We start from the raw sequence: 18,637 nt of genomic DNA, 5'->3' as shown, positions 1-18,637 counted from the left end.
TTTGTATGGAGCAAAATCTGGAAAAAGCTTAAAAACTATGTAAAGATAAAATAAAACACTCTTAACCAATGGGTCAAAGAACTTACAGTAGAATTTAGGAAAAAAACATTTTAGAAAATAACTAGAGAAAAATGAGAACAAATTTAATATACCAAACTTATGGGATATTGCTAAATAATTGTTAAAAGGAAACATGTAACTACACTTACACTGAAGAAGAAAAAAATACTTTATATCACTACTTTATACTTTAAAACACTCCTAAAAATGCTAATTGGAAGGTGGGAATAATAGATTAGACCTGAGATATATAAAAAAGAAAAAAAAAGAGGAGAGAAGAAGGCAGAGGAGTAGAAGGACCCTAGGCTCACCTTGTCCCAGGAACACAACTAGATAACCATCAAAATATCCTCAATACCCCAGATATTGAACTGAATACTGACACACCAAAGTCCACAAAAAAAGAGACATAAGGCCATATTAAATAAGGTGCAAGAAACATAACAAGCTATTTTAACAGACAGAAGTCAACAACTTAGACAAAATATGAAGATGAAGGAGTTTATCCCAAATGAAAAAACAACATAAAGCCACAGCTAGAGATCTACGTGAAAAAAAGATATAAGTGATGTGCCTGATGAAGAATTTAAACCAGCAATCACAAGGATACACTCTAGGCTTTAGAAAAGAAGACACCAGAGAGACCCTTGACACAAAGATAAAAATTTTAAAAAAGAGTCGACCAGACATCAAGAGTGCAATAAATGAGATTGGAAACAAATGTGATGCAATGAACAGTAGGCTGCAAGAAGCTGAGGATTGAATTAATGATGTACAAAACAAAATGATGGAAAATAATGAAGCTGAACAAAACAGAAAGAATTTTATTACACAAGAACAGACTTAAGGAATTCAATGACTCCATCAAACACAATAATATTTGTATAATAGGAGTTCCAGAAGAAGAGAGAAAAGTGGGCAGAACATGTATTTGAAGAAATAATACCTGAAAATGTCCTTGATCTGGGGAAGGAAACATACATCCAGATATAGGAGGCACAGAGAATTCCCATGGGGGGGGGGGAAACAGCCTAGACATATTGTAATTAAAATGAAAAATGACAAGACATACTGTAATTAAATTTGCAATATATTGATAAGGAAAAAAAAATCTGAAAAGCAGCAATATAAAAGTAAAAACAAGAAACAGCAAGACAGTAGAAGTCCTTAACTTACAAGAGGAAAGCCATAAGGCTTGCTGGAGATTTCTCAACAGAAACTTCGTAAGTCAGAAGACAGTGGCATGACAGAGTGCTGGATGGGAAAAATCTGCAGCCAAGAATACTTTATCCATCAATGCTATCATTCAGAATAGAAGTACAGATAAGCATTTTCCTGGGGAGGCAAAATCTAAAGGAGCCCATGGCCACTAAATCTACCTTGCAAGAAATATTAAAGGGTACTCTTTGAGAGCAAGACCAAAAGTGACAAATACAAGAAAGGATCAGAGAAGATACACAGAAACAATGATAAAACAATTACAAGATGGCAATAGATACATAACTATCAATAATTACTTTAAATGTAAATGGACTAAAGGCTCCAATCAAGAGACATAGAGTGTCAGAATAGATTAAAAAAAATACATATCAATTTGCTGCCATCAAAAGACCCATTTCATATGTAGAGACCCTGAAGATTGAAAATAAGAAGATGGAGAAATATTTATCATGTAAATGGATGTCAAAAAAAAAGTCAGCATAACAATACTTATATTGAACAAACTAGACTTCTAAACAAAGACAGTAACAAGAGACAAAGAAAAACACTGTATATCATAAAGAGGACAATCTACAAAAGCATTTAACAATTGTAGATATTCACCCAACATGGGAGTATTCAAGTATATAAAATAATAACAAACATAAGTGAACTCATTCATTTTATTTTATTTTATTTTATTTTATTTTATTTTATTTTTTCAGTGTTCCAAGATTCATTGTTTGTGCACCACACCCAGTGATCCATGCAATAAGTGCCCTCCTTAAAATCCACCCCCAGGCTGTCCTAACCCCCAACACCCTACTGTCCACAACCCTCAGTTTGTTTCTCAGAGTCCATGGTCTCTCATGGTTCATCTCTCCCTCTGATTTCCCCTAATTCACTTTTCCTTTCCTTGTCCTTATGTCTTCCAGGTTATTCCTTATGCTCCACAAGTAAGTGAAACCATATGATAATTGGTTCTCTCTGCTTGACTCATTTCACTCAGCATAATCTCCTCCAGTCCCATCCATGTTGATACAAAAGTTGGATATTCATCCTTCCTGATGGTAATAACATAATAATAGTAGGGAAATTTAACAACCCATTGTGATCAATAGATAGATCATCCAACAGAAAATCAACAAGGAAATAGTTGCTTTGAAGTACAACTGGACCAGATGGACTTAACAGATACATGTAGGACATTCCATCTGAAAACAGCAGAATACATGTGGTTATCTAGTACACATGGACATTCTTCAGAATAAATCACATATTAGGTTACAGAATAGGCCTCAAAATAAACAAAAATATTGAAATCATACTGTACAACTTTTTTAACAGAACACTATGAAACTTGAAGTCAACCACAAGAAAACATTGGAAAGACCACAAATACATGAAGATTAAACAGCATGCTACTAGAGAATGATTGTGCCAACCAAAAAATCAAAGAAGAAATAACATAAACATGGGAACAAATGAAAATGAAAACATGGTGGTCCAAAAACTTGGGGATGCAGCAAAAGGGTCCTAAGAAAGAAGTTTATGGCAATACAGACTTATCTCAAGAAGAAAAACCTGGGGGCACCTGGGTGGCTCAGTGGGTTAAAGCCTCTGCCCTCGGCTCAGGTCATGATCCTAGGGTCTTGGGATCGAGCCCTGCATCAGGCTCTCTGCTCAGTGGAGACCCTGCTTCCTCCTCTCTCTCTGTCTGCCTCTCTGCCAACTTGTGATCTCTGTCTGTCAAATAAATAAATAAATAAGTAAATAAATCTTTTTTTTTTTAAAGAAGAAGAAGAAAAATCTGTAAATAAACAACCTAACAGTACACCTAAAGGAGCTAGAAAAGGAACAACAAATAAAGCCTAAGGACAGCAGAAGGAAGGAAATAATAGGTTAGAGTAGAAAGAAATGATATCGGACAACAACAACAAAACAATAGAACAGGGTCTTGTTCTTGGAAGAAAATGAATAAGATGAATAAAATTGATAAATCTCTAGCCAGACTTATTAAAAAGAGAGGACCCAAATAAATAAAAATCACAAATAAGAGAGGAGAAAAAACAACAAACACCACAGAAATACAAACAATCACAAAATATTATTATAAAAAGTATATGCCAACAAATTGGAAAGCCTGGTAGAAATTGATAAATTCCTAGAAATATATAAACTACCAAAACTGAAAGCGGAAGAAATAAAAATCTTGAACAGACCAATAACCAGAAAAGAAACTTAATCAGTTAAACAACAACAACAACAACAACAAGAATAACAACAACAACAAACAAAGTCCAGGATCAGATGGCTTCACAGGGAACTTTTCCCAAACATTTAAGGAAGAGATAATATTTATTCTTCTCAAACTATTCTAAAAAATAGAATGGGAAGGAAGCCTTCCAAATTCATTCTATGAAGCCAGCATTACCCTGATACCAAAAGTACAAAAAGACTCCACTGAAATAAAGAAGTACAGACCAACATTCCTGATGAACACAGATGTAAAATCCTCAACAAAATACTAGTGAATTGCATCTAATAGCATTTAAAACATCATTCACCATGATCTAATGGGATTTATTCTTGGGTTGCAAGCTTCACTGACAGTTCACAAATGAACCAATGTGATTTATCACATTAATAAGGGAAGGGATAAGAACCATATAATCCTTTAATAAATGCAGAAAAATCATATGGCAAGGTACATCTTCAATTCATAAAAAAAAATCTCAGCAAAATATGTTCAGAGGGAACATACCTTAACACAATTAAGGTCATTATGAAAAGGCCATAGCAAATCATCATTAATGGGGAAAAACTGAGAGCTTTTCCTTTAGAGGAACAATACAAAGATTACCCTCTTTGCAATTTTATTCAGTATAGTATTGGAAGTCCTAGTTATACCAATCATACAACACAAATAAATAAAAGCATTCAAAATAGCAGGGCATATATAAAACTTTAAGTATTTGCCAATGACATGATACTCTATATAGAAAACCTGAAAGACTTTATCAAGAAACTTCTAGAACTAATACACGAATTTAGTAATATCGGAGGGTACAAAATCAACTTACAGAAATACGTTGCATCGCTATACACCAGTAATGGAAGCAGCAAAAATATAAATGAAGGAATCAATCCCATATATAACATCAAACTGCACCACAAACAATATAATACCTAGGAATAAACCTTACCAAGGAGGTGAAAGACTTGTACTGTGAATACTAGAAAACATGGATGGAAGAAATTGAAGATGACACAAATAAATGGAAAGGTATTACATGATCATAGGTTGGAATAACAAATACTGTTAAAACATCTATACTGCCCAAAGCAATCTACACATTTAAAGCAATCCCTACAAATATATGAGCAACAGTTTTTTACAGCACTAGAACAAACAGTCCTAACACTTGTATGGAGCTATGAAATTACCTGGATAGTCAAAGCAACCTTGAAAAAGAGAAGCAAAGCTAGATACATCACAATTGCAGACATTTTCTTAGAAAGCTTCAATAGTTAAAACAGCATGGTACTGGTACAAAAGAGACACATAGATCAAGGGAACATAACAGAATAACCAGAAATGAACTAACAATTGTATGGTCAATTACTTTTCAACAAAAGAGGAAAGACTATCCATTTGGAAAAAGACAGTTTCTTAACAAAGGTGTTAGGAAAACTGGACAACAACATGACAAAGAATGAAATTGGAACACTTTTTTACACCATGCACAAAAAATAAATTCAATATTACTTAAAGACCTGAAAAAATGAGTTTACCATCCAAATGTGAGACATGAAACCATCAAAAACCTAGAGGAGAACACAGGCAGTGACTTCTTGACATTAGGAATAGGAACTCTTTCTAGATATGTCTCCCAAGGCAAGGGAAACAATAGCAAAAATAAACTACTGGAACTTCATCAAGATAAAAATTTCTGCACAGTTAAGGAAACAATGAAAAAAAAACTAAAAGATAAACTACCGAATGGGAGAAGATATTTTCAGATGGCATAAAGTTAAAGGTTTAGTATCTAAAATATATAATGTTATAAAGCCAAATACCCCCAAACCAAATAATCCAATTAAAAATGGGCAGAAAACATGAAGAAATATTTTTTTCCCCAAGGAAGACATCTGAATGGCTAACAGCCACATGGAAATGGGCTCAACATCACTCATCATTAGGGAAATGCAAATGAAAACTATAAAATATATTACCTCAGACCAGTCAGAATGGCTAAAATCAACAATACAAGAAACCACAGGTGTTGGTGAAGATGTGGAGAAAGGGGAACCCTCTTGTACTGTTGGTGGGAATGCAAACTGGTGCAGCTACTCTGGCAAACAGTATGGAGCTTCCTCAAAACATTAAAAATATAACTACCCTATGATCCAGCAATTGCACTACTAGATATTTGCTCAAAGAATACAAACATACTGATTCAAATGGATACATGCACCCTGATATTTATAGCAGCATTATCTACAATAGCCAAATTATGGAAAGAGTCCATGTGTCCATCAACTGATGAGTGAATAAAGAATAAGTGGAACACACACACACACACACACAGGAGTATTACTTTGTCACAAAAAGAATGAAACCTTGCCATTTTCAATGATGTGGATGAAGCTATAGAACATCATGTTAAGGAAAATAAGTCAGTCAAAAAAGAAAAATACCTCATGGTTTCACTCATATGTAGAATTACGAAATACAGCAAAGGATCATAGGGGAAAAAAGAGAAAGGCAAACCAAAAACCAGACTTTGAAGTATAAAGAAATAAACAATGGTTACCATAGGGGAGGTGGGTGGAAGGATGGGTAAAATAGTTGATGACATTTAGGTATACACTCGTGATGAGCACTTCCTATGGAAGTCTTGAATCACTCTATTTTACACCTGAACCCAATATTGTGCTGTATGTTAACTAGCTGGAATTTAAGTAAAAACTTAAAAAAAAAAAAGGTAGCTAACCTCTAGTGCTTGCTTAATTCAAACCTGCAAATCCCAACTGTTAAGTAACAGATGGGATTAGAGTTGGTTGAGTGACTGCTAATTCTAGAAATGGCCCCTAGTTGAGAGTGTACAACATAAGTGCTGACTGATCAACTGCATGAGTCTAACAGTTGTAAGAACTGGAGTTGGGGAAACAATAGTATAGGCTGAAAAGTGTTTCTTAGCTCAGTAAGGCATAAAAGGCAAACATACTTAACTGAGTTTGTTGTTGAAAGAGGTTTTTACCCCTACACCAACAACTCAACTTCTGGGTATATATCCAAAGGAAATAAAAACAGGATTTTGAAGAGATACACACACTCCCATCTTTATCACAGCATTGTTACAGTAGTTGAGGTATGGAAAACAAAACAAAACTAAACTAAATTAAATGCCTATGAACCAATAAATAGACAAGGAAAATGTTGTGTGTGTGTGTATGTCTGAATATATATGTATATTACATGATATAGTTATATACTAATGATTGGATATTATTCAGTGATGAGGAAAAATGACATCCTGCCATTTACAGTAACATGGATGGACCTTGAGTACATTATGCCAAGTGAGATAAATTAGGGAAATATGATTGCTATATGATATCACTTGTATGTAAAATCTTAAAAATTCAAACTCATACAGTGAGTAAAATGGTAGTTACTAGGGAATGGAGGATGGAGGAGATAGAAAAGATGTGATTTAAGGGCACAAACTTTCAGTTAGGACTAAATAAACCCTAGAGATATAATGTCCAGTATAGTGAATATAGACAACAATATTGTTTTCTAATGCAACTTTCTAAGAGACTATAACTTAATTATTCTAATAAAAATAAAGTATAATAATGTAATTGATATAGGTGGTAATTAGTACAATAACAATCATATTATAAATTTATAAATATATTGAATTATCAGTTATAAGTATATACCTTAAATTTACACAATGTTGTACATAAAATATAGTTAATATTTATTTCACAGATGACAGTTTATTATAATCTATTGGAAGCACACAGATAGATATTAATAAAACCAGAACTATGTTTCCATAAAAGTAGGAGAGGATATATAGCTATTCAATGGGAACTGTGAACATTTAATCATCATCATCATTTTTTTTAGGTGTTTGATTGTCTTGCACCACTTGATTTCTTTCTGCAGAGCCTCAATTTCCTTTATATGACTGGTGATCTCCTCTTCACGTTGTTTTTTCAAAGTTGTCAGTTGTTCTTTGGGAGAGTATCCTTCCTCTTCAGCTTGCTCCCTCTTTCTGAAGGCCCTACGTGCCTCCCAGACCAAGCCCATGTGGAAGTCTTACCATTTGAAGCTGAAGCCTCGGGTTTACATGACCTAATGCCCCACATGCCAAGCCGCACCTGGACAGCCAAAGTTGTGACAGCCATTGTTGTTTTAGCAGAACTTCTTCAGTTAGTTTAATATTTTTTTAAATGAAAGAAGTTCTTTTAGTAGCTAATAATGGGAAACAGGAAATAGGTAATAACAAATAATTGATTCTATGTAGGTATTATTTTTCTTTGCATTAAACTTAAAATTTCATTGGCTATGCCTACCATGGACCTATCCTGGAACCATTTAAGCAAACAATAAAAATAAAATGATAATTTGGAATATAGATGATTAAAAGAATTGTGGCCTACTATTCAGCCTGGTCAAAGTTTGGTGGTTCCCACTCAAGGCTAATTGGGGTAGGGGTGATCTTGTTTCTCTGGCTGTGTGGGAAATCATACAGCTAGTGACTTCTATTCATTTAACTTGTCTTGACTGCATTTGTGTACCTGACTTCTTTTGCTTATTAAACCTACAAATGCCAGGTGGACTTAGTAAATAGAATGAAATCATCATCATGCTCCCTAGAGTGAGTGTGGAGCAATATTTAGAATGGGGTACTTATATTATATGATCCATGTCCTCACCCCACTTTAGAATGGATAAGATACATATGGAATGGTATTTGGGACAGCACTGATTATAGGCGCCACTGGTAAGTGTACTTGGGAAGTGGCTTGTTTGTTCTAATTGTACTTGGTTCAAGAGATTCAAGTTAGGTAAATCAATCACAAAGTTTTAATATATGGCCTATAATAGATTCAAAGCAGGGACAACTTTTTGATAATATATAGGATATAGTGAGGATGAGAAACGGACAGGTAATGACAGAACTGTGGCCTAGAGGAAAGGAGCCATATTTGGACGTGGAAGTTAGGAAAAATGCTCAGTAATCATGTGCACTTGAGAGGGTCTTCAAGGGAATGGGGTGGCAAGATAATAGCAAAACAGGATTCTCTTCAACCCAAGTTGTGACTTCTTATGAGACCATACTTATTATTGAGGTTGTCATTTTTTTTAAAGATTTTATTTATTTACTTGGCAGAGAGAGAGAGCACAAGCAAGGGGAGTGGCAGGCAGAGGGAGAGGGAGAAGCAGGCTCAAGGATCCTGATGGGAGACCTGATCACAGGGCCCTGAGATCATGACCTGAGCTGAAGGAAGATGCTTAACCAACTGAGCTACCCAGGCACCCCAAGGTTGTCATTTTTGTGAAGACTTAAAATCTGTTGGAACTTAAAAAAAAAATCAAAAACAAAACAAAAAAGACATGCCTTCTGAATATCTGGAATTCTTTTTGTATATTGTCTAAGTACAAAAGTAGAACAGTGAAAAATGGGTAGGATTAAATCTAAATACATATTCAAAACAAGGAATAATTAGTGTCACTCCAAAAATGGAAATGACTACACACTTATGAACTAACTGCAAATAGAAATGCTTAAGCAAAGACCACAAATAATCATCAGGGATCCTATAAGTTGATTTAATGGTTGGACAAATACCTTACATATCCTTCTAACTCTAAGACAATGTGATTCTTAGGAAGTACAGCTGAAAAATTATAAAATTCTGGATCCACTAAAGTAGCATGCAGTAACCACTAAATGGTTTCCATGTTTTATAGTCCATTCTCAGTCCTCTATATATTTGTTTTTTCAACATCAATGGGAAAAGCTAATCACTGTCTACTTCCTGAAATACTACCTTTACTTGACTTCTGGGAAACTACTCTCTCCTGAGTTTCCTCTTCCTATTTTTTTTTAAAGATTTTATTTATTTATTTGACAAAGAAAAATCACAAGTAGGCAGAGAGGCAGGCAGAGAGAGAGAGAGAGGAGGAAGCAGGCTCCCTGCTGAGCAGAGAGCCCGATGCGGGACTTGATCCCAGGACCCTGAGATCATGACCTGAGCCGAAGGCAGCGGCTTAACCCACTGAGCCACCCAGGCGCCCCTCCTCTTCCTATTTTTTAAAAAATATTTTATTTATTTATCTGACTGGGGGCAAGATAGCACAAGAAGGGAGAGTGGCAGAGAGAGAGGGAGCAGCAGAATGACCTCTGGTTGGGGAGTCCAATGTGGGGCTCAACCCTAGGATCCTGGGATCATGACATGAGTCAAAGACAGATGCTTAATAAACTAAGCCACATAGGCACCGCTCTTCTTACTTTTATTATTGCCTCCTCCTAGGATCCCTCTCTGGATCCTCTTCATCGTTCCAACTTCTAAGCATTGGAGTACCACAGTCTTAAATCTTTGTCTTCTATTTTCTATTTATAGTACCTTACTCAGTGATATCCAGAATCAATGCATTGAATATAATTTATATTCTGATGTTTCCTAGATTTATATTTCTTGCCAGACTTTGCTCTGATTTTCTGATTCATATATCCAGTTACTTTCTGAGTATTTCCAATGCATATCTTAGACATCCCAAAATAACATATCCTTCCACTATCACTAATATGGATCATACATACTTTTTTTTATTCATCATGCTAATTGCCACTGAACAACCTGGATATCATACATAAAACAAACCTAAGAAGATTGCGAATGGTGGACAAAAAAAGTCAAATCTGCTAGCAGCCTCAGGACTTGAGGAAATCATATGATGATGAGTTCCCAGTTTTTTTCTAAGTTTCATGTAGTCTAAAATTGGAGTTGTAGGATCCAGTAACATGGAAAACCCAACAGGAGCAGACCAAAAAAAAAAAAAAAAAAAAAAAAAAAAAAAAAAAAAAAAAAACACAAACAAAAGCAAATGCTTTCTCTCTCCAGCCAAATGGCCATTAAAGTGACAGCCTAACAAGATAGAAAATTTCCACACTGCTCCAGCCAAGTGCTACAGAAAAAAAATTTCTGTGGCCTTGACCCTAGCTACTCAAGTAAAGGCCAAGTGAAAAGCCTAGACATATGCTCTCAGGAGGTTATAAGGAGTCATAAAATACTAGTGGAGAAGGAGAAGGGATGTACCTAAAAGTACCATGAATCTCTATGGATACATGCTCAATCACTCATGCTCTCTGTGATTCAAGTTCCATGCCCTAATTTGAGATTCAATAATACATTTCCTTATAGAGAAGTGGCAAGATAGCAGATAAGTAGGAGACCCTGTTTCAACTGGCCCCCTGAAGTGAGATAAATATATACCAGAACACTCTGAACACCCATGAAATCAGCCTGAGATGTAAGATTATACACTTCTGGATCTCTATGGGGGCAGGAGATCATCAGTGGAAAGGGGCATCTTCACTGGATTGTGGTCGATATATTCAGCTATGTATTCCCTCAACAACCTCTCACCAAAATGAATAGGAGGAGGAACACCCAACACAGGAAAAATTCAGAGACAGAACTATTGGATATGAACATCAACAATATAGTGGAAATGGAATTCAGAGTAAAAATTCTCCAGGCAATGGCTAGGTTGGAGAAGACCATTAGTGACAACATAGAATCTCTAAAGTTAGAAATGAAAGCTGATCTAGCAGACGTTAAAAATACTATCAAGGAGATCCACTTTAAATATTCTAATGCCTAGGGTAACCAAAGCAGAAGATAGAATTTGTGATCTAGAAGACAAACTGATAGAAAAGCAGGATCAGGAGGAGGCCTGGAACAAACAACTTAGAAGCCATGAAAGTAGAATTAGGGAAATAAATGATGCCATGAAACGTTCCAATGTCAGAATTACTGGGATCCATGAGAGGGTGGAGAAAGAGAGAAGATGAGAAGATATAGCTGATTAAATACTGGATGAAAATTTCCCTAATCTGGGGAATGGAACAAGTGTTCACATCCTAGAGGTGGAGAGGACATCCCCCAAAATCAACCAGTCTAGAAAAACACACAGACACTCAATTGTGAAGTCCATGAATCAATTTCAGACAGGAGGTCTTAAGGGCAGCTATGGGGAAGAGATTCCTTATGCACAGAGGAAAGACCATCAGTAAAATATCAGACCTGTCCAGAGAAAGCTGGCAAGCCAGAAAGGGCTGGCAAGTCATATTCAGGGCACTAAATGAGAAGAATATGCAGCTAAGAATACTTTATCCATCAAGGCTGACATTCAGAATGGGTGGAGAGATAAAGAGCTTCCAAGACCAGCAAGGTCTAAAAGATTACATACCCACCATCCTGGCACTACAAGAAATACTAAAGGGGGTTCTATAAAAGAAGAAAGTACCCAAGAGTGACATAGAACAGAAAGTTACAGAAACGATCTATAGAAACAAGGACTTCACAGGCAACATGATGTCAATAAAAACTTATCTTTCAATAATCACTCTCAATGTGAATGGCCTAAATGTTCCCATAAAATGGCACAGGGTTGCAGACTGGATAAAACAACAAGACCCATCCATATGCTGTTTACAAGAGACACATTTTAAACCTAAAGATACATCCAGACTAAAATCGAAGGGATGGAGAACCATCTTTCATGCTAATGGTTGTCAAAAGAAACCTGGGACAGCGATTCTCATATCAGATAAATTAGATTTTAAGCTAAAGACTGTAGCCAGGGATACAAAAGGACACTACATCATTCTTAAAGTTTCTTCCACCACAAAGATCTATCAATTGCAAGTATTTATGGCCCCAATATGGGAGAGGCCAAATACATAAGCCAACTCTTAAACAAAATAGTCATATTGATATGAATTACATTAATTGTACAGGATCTTAACAACCACTGTCAGCAATAGACAGATCATCTAAGCAGAAAATCACCAAAGAAACAGGAGCATTGATTGACACATTGGATTAGATGGACCTCATAGATTTTTACAGAACATTCCACCCTAAAAAAACATAATGCTCATTCTTCTCGAGTGCACATGGAACTTTCTCCATAATAGACTACATACTGAGTCAAAAAATCAGGGCTAAAATGATACAAAAAGACTGAGATGCTTCCCTGCATATTCTCAGACCACAGTGCTTTGAAACTGGAGCTCGACCACAAGAAAACGTTTGGAAGGCATTCAAACATTTGGTAGCTAAAGACCATCCTTCTCAAGAATATTTGGATCAGCCAGGAAATCAAAGAACTTAAACAATTCATGGAATCCAAAGAGAGTGAAGCCACATTGGTACAAAACATATGGGATACAGCAAAGGCAGTCTTAAGGGGGAAATACATTGCCATACAAGCTTCACTCAAAAAAACTGAAAAATCCCAAATATGCTAACTCTCTTTGCACCTTAAAGAACTGGAAAATCAACAACAACTTAAGCCAAATCCAAGCACAAGAAGAGAAATAACTGAGATTAGAGCAGAGATCAATGAGTTAGAAACTAGAGATACAGTAGAAAACATCAATGAAAAATAGAAGCTTGTCTTTGAAAGAATGAAATCGATAAACTACTGGCCAAACTCATCCAAAAGAAAAGAGAGAGGACCCACACTAATAAAATTATGAATGGAAGTGGAGAGATCACGACTAACACCAAGAAGATAGAAACAATCATCAGAAATTATTATCAAGAGTTATATGCAATAAGTTAAGCCCTAGAAGTAATGGATACAGTCCTGAAAACCTATAAACTTCCAAAACTGAAACAGAAACAAATTGATAACATGAATAGACCAATATCTAGTAACGAGATTGAAGCAGTGATCAAAAACCTTTCAAGAAACAGGAGCCCAGGACTTAATGGATTCTCTGGGGAATTCTACCAAACATTCAAAGAGGAAATAATACCAATCCTCCTGAAGCTGTTTCAAACAATAAAAACAGAAGGAAAACTTCCAGCTCTATCTGTGAAGCCAGCATTAACGTGATTCCCCAAACCAGGCAAAGACCCCATCAAAAGGGAGAATTTTAAGCCAATATCTTTGATGAATCTGGATGCCAAGATTCTCAATATGATCCTAGCCAATAGGATCCAACAATATATTAAAAAGATTATCCATCATGATCAAGTGGGATTTATCCCTGGTATGCAAGCATGGTTTAACATGTGCAAATCAGTCAGTGTGCTAGAACAAATCAATAAAAGAAGAGAGAAGAACCACATGGTCCTCTCAATTGATGCAGAAAAAGCATTTGACAAAATATAGCATGAGTTACTGACTAAAATGCTTCAAAGTATAGGGAGAGAGGGAACATTCTTCAACTTCATAAAATCTATCTATAAAACCCCCACAATGAATATCATTTTCAATGAGGAAAAACTGACATCCTTCCCATTGAGATAAGAAACACTGCAAGGATGCCCACTCTCACCACTGTTGTTCAACACAGTACCAGAATACTTAGCAACAGCAAAAAGAAACAAAAAGACAACAAAAAGCAATAAAAGCCATTCAAATTGGCAAAGAAGAAGTAAAACTCTCCCTGTTTGCAGAGACATGATACTTTATATGGAAAACCCAAATGACACCATACCCAAACTACTAGAAGTCATACACAAATTCAGTAATGTAGCAGGATACAAAATCAATGCACAGAAATCAGTTGCTTTCTTATACACTAACACCAAAATTATAGAAAGGGAAATGAGAGAATCAATTCCATTTACTATAGCACCAAAAACCGTAAGATGTCTGGGAATAAATCTAACCAAAGAGTTAAAGGATCTGTACTAGAGGAACTACAGCACACTCATAAAAGAAATTGAAGAAGACACAAAAAGATGGAAAAGCATTTCATGCTCATGATTTGGAAGAATAAACATTGTTAAAATGTCTATACTGTCCAGAGAAATCTATACTTTCAATGTCATCCTGATCCAAATTCTATTGGCATTCTTCAGAGTGCTGAAACAAACAACCCTATTTTTTTTTGAACCAAAAAAGACCCCGAATCCCTAAGGAAATGTTGAAAAAGAAAACAACAACTGGGGACATCACATTGCCTGATTTCAAGCTTTACTACAAAGTTGTGATCACCAAGATGGCATGGTACTGGCACAAAAACAAACACATAGACCAATGGAACAGAGTAGAGAATCCAGATATGGACCTTCAACTCTATGGCCAAATAATCTTTGATAAAGTAGGGAAAAAAATATACAGTGGAAAAAGGACAGTCTTTTCAATAAATGGTGCTGGGAGAATTGAACAACTATGATTAGAAGAATGAAAATCGACCATTCTCCCACACCATATACTTGAAATGGATGAAAGACGTCAACATGATGCAGGAATCTATCAAAATCCTAGAGGAGAACATAGGCAGTAACCTCTTTGACACTGAATACAGCAACTTCTTTTGAGACATGTCTCCAAAGGAAAAGGAAACAAAAGCGAAAATGAACTTTTGGGACTTCACCAAGACCAAAAGCTTCTGCACAGCAAAGGAAACCGTCAACAAAACGAAGAGGCAACCCATGGAATGGGAGAAGATATTCACAAATGACACTACAAAGGGCTGATATCCAAGATCTATGAGGATCTCCTCAAATTCAACACCCAAAAAACAGATAATCATTTAAAAAAAAAAATGGACAGAAAACAGGAACAGGCACTTCTCCGGGAAGAAATACAAATGGCTAACAGACACATGAAAAAATGTTCATCGTCAGTAGCCATCAGGAAGGTTCAAATCAAAACCACATTGAGATGCAACCTTACACCAGTTAGAATGGCCAAAGTCAACAGGACAGGAAACAACAAGTGTTGGAGAGGATGTGGATAAAGGGGAACCTTCTTGTACTGTTGTTGGGAATGCAAGTTAGTGCAGCCACCTTGGAAAACAGTGTGGAGAGTCCTCAAAAAATTAAAATACAGCTACCCTTTGACCCTACAATTGCACTATTGGGTATTTGCTCCAAAGATACAGAGGTAGTGAAAAGAAGGGCCATGTATACCCCAATGTTCATAGCAACAATGCCCACAATCACCAAACTGTGGAAAGAGCCAAGATGCCCTTCAACAGTCTAATGGATAAAGAAAATATGGTCCAAGGGGATATTATGCATCCATCAGAAAGGATGAATACCCAAATTTTGTATCCACATGCTTGGGACTGGAGGAGATTATACTGAGTGAAATAAGTCAGGCACATAAATTAAATTATCATATGGTTTCACTTACTTGTGGAGCATAAGGAATAAGCGTAAGGAATAACATCAAAGAGAAGGAAAGAAAAAATGAATTGGGGTAAATCAGAGGGGAAGACAAAAGATGAGAGACTGTGGATTCTGGGAAACAAACTGAGCATTATGGAGGGGAGAGAGCTGGGGGAATGGGTGAGCTGGTGGTGGATATTAAGGAGGGCACATATTGCATGGAGCACTGGGTGTAGTGCATAAACAATAAATCTTGGAACATGAAAAAAATAAAATTAAATTAAGATGTTAAAAAATACATTTCCTTAGCTGTGACAAAAAAGAGGTATGAATGATGTTTGACAAATTTAGACATCTAAACCCTATCTCATTCAACTTAGTCAATATTCTAGCTTCTCCACTTATTCCCATTTCAAAAATATTTGAGACATCTTTGGAGGTTTGTACTTTTTAAAAATTATATGCTGAGTGGGTGATGAATCCTTTTGAGTTTCATTTATTTTCATAAATCTTTCTTCTAGGAAAATAGATTTGAAATTTTGGAAACCGATAGGTGGGATTAAAGAGTTTCACTTTTTAAATTGTATGGGAGCTCAAGCTAAGTAATACAGCCATGGGTCAAAGATAAAGTTATCAGAAAGTAATGTTAATGCATTTTTTACTTTGACTATAATTTCTAAGGGGAAGTTTTGAAAAGGTTCACAGTATGAGTATAGCCTACAAAAATAACTATGAAGAGGATGGCAAAAAGAAGTTTGACTTCTGTGTTTGCATATGCATATGTGTTTCAAATTCCTTTGTTACATAATCATAGTTTTTTGTAGATTTCTCTCTTGCACCTCAGAATTGCATCTGGGTGCAAAAAAGATACTGTGCATGGAAAAAAAATAAATTTGCTATGAAAAAAAACTTTTGCATGAAGATTTTCACATTCTGTATAACACTTTCTCATCAGCTTTTCTTCACATTGACACAAATTGGGACTTCACCAAGACCAAAAGCTTCTGCACAGCAAAGGAAACAGTCAACAAAACGAAGAGGCAACCCATGGAATGGGAGAAGATATTAATGTATAATTTTTGCAATATCTTATATTTGGACAATCTTACAACCCGAAATATGCTTATGTCATCTTTGAAAGGAGAAATGTAAATTGGCTGTGTATCTAGTACTTAGAGGTAGTAGTATTGCTTTTCTGAGATAAGTAACACATCTCATAAAAGTTATGTTTTCTAGGGGCACCTGAGTGGCTCAGTGGGTTAAGCCACCGCCTTTTGCTCAGGTCATGTTCCCAGGGTCCTGGGATTGAGCCCCGCATTGGCCCTTTGCTCAGTGAGGGGCCTGCTTCCTCCTGTCTCTGCCTGCCTCACTGCCTAATTGTGATCTCTTTCTCTCTGTCAAATAAATTAATAGAAATCTTTAAAATTAAAAAAAAAAAAGTTTATGTTTTCTAAATTTGTTCCTATAGGTGAGAATATCTTTGGAAAGATGTCATAAAAATTCTTGATTATTCTTTGTTAACTGCTCTCCTGTAACTAGATAAAATGAAATTTGTCTTTCTTATGACCAGAGGAGGGCACTAGTGGTTCTTAAGTCAGGAATTCCAAGGTAAAGAGCTGAGGGGAATTCAGAGAGGTCTTGTTTTGTTTTGTTTTGTTTTTCATTTCCAGCGCTCATGTTACTTTTATGTGAAACATACATTTATTACACATATGAATAGCTTAGCAGGGGAACTTGGCAGAAGCTAGAAAACCATTAAAAATACTTTTTTATGTCAATTATAAAGGAGACCTTTTACATAACTCATTAAGAGTTTAATAAACTGCACATTCACTAGGGTACAAATTAGGTTAGCTCTGAGAGGCTGCTGAAGTCGTGTCTTGTTTTGGAAGTATTGAAAAAAGCATCTGGGAGACCTTTCCTCAGTTGGACTAAATGCAAGAGGCATCAGAATACTTCAGTATGGGTTCAGATAACCAAATTTTAGATTCAGTAGAGACATTATTGGATGAGAAAGGGCTAGTATTTTGTTTTAAAAAGGAACCTGTTGGGACACCTGGGTGGCTCAGTCATTGAGAGTCTGCCTTTGGCTCAGGTCATGATCCCAGTGTCCTCAGATTGAGTCTCGCATCAGGCTCCTTGCTCGATGGGGAGCCTGTTTCTCTTTCTTCCTCTGCCTGCCACTCTTCCTGCTTGTGCTCTCTCTGTCTGCCAAATAAATAAATAAAATATTTTAAAGAAAAAGCAACTTGTCTGTTTCACATGTTCTATTTCTATTTCAGCACTACATTTCTAAATGGGTGCCAAATTCAGAGTGTGCTTGGACTGCCACTATTAACAGGATGGGAAGACTCATATCTCAGTCATGCAGAATTATTAGGGTCAATACAAAGCTTAGGTATAGTAGGCAAATTCACAGATGGTGGAATCTGTGGGACCAAAAAACCCCCCAAAACTGAATTTCACCTCTTTGCTGGAATCACCCCTTTAGGGAGCTCTATCCAAATAGATGAGTGAAAACACAAATACCTGACACAAAATAAATGCTTTAAAAAGTTAATCATGTGATCTGACAAGCTCCAGGAAGAGTAGTTTATAATAGAGGTAAGTTTTTATTTCCAGAAAGTAGAAGGGGATGGAGCACAGAACACTTCATGGAGTCATAAAGTCTGGGGGACTGAGTGGACTCCGGGCAGCCTGATACAACAAGAACACATTTGGTGTCTAGTAATAGATTTGAGTCAGTGGTTGGAGAAGAATCCAAGATAAATTATTCTTTACTTTATTGTTGTACTAGTCTCCTTCCCAATAATTGTCCCTGCATAGTATCACCTCTTGGGTACTACCTAATGCCATTTTTCATCTGTCATATTTACTCTATTTTCATTACGATACAAATTTGCAGTTGGATTTAGTTTTGATAGCATACCACATTTTAAGTTACTTGACTAAGTGAAGTTTGTCTCAAAAAAATCCTCCTGGTAGAACT

The sequence above is a fragment of the Mustela putorius genome, unplaced genomic scaffold, assembly GCF_011764305.1.
Source record: "Mustela putorius furo isolate JIRA1106 unplaced genomic scaffold, ASM1176430v1.1 tig00001021_pilon_pilon_pilon, whole genome shotgun sequence".
NCBI lineage: Eukaryota > Metazoa > Chordata > Mammalia > Carnivora > Mustelidae > Mustela > Mustela putorius.
Note: the sequence above shows the minus strand (reverse complement) of the source record.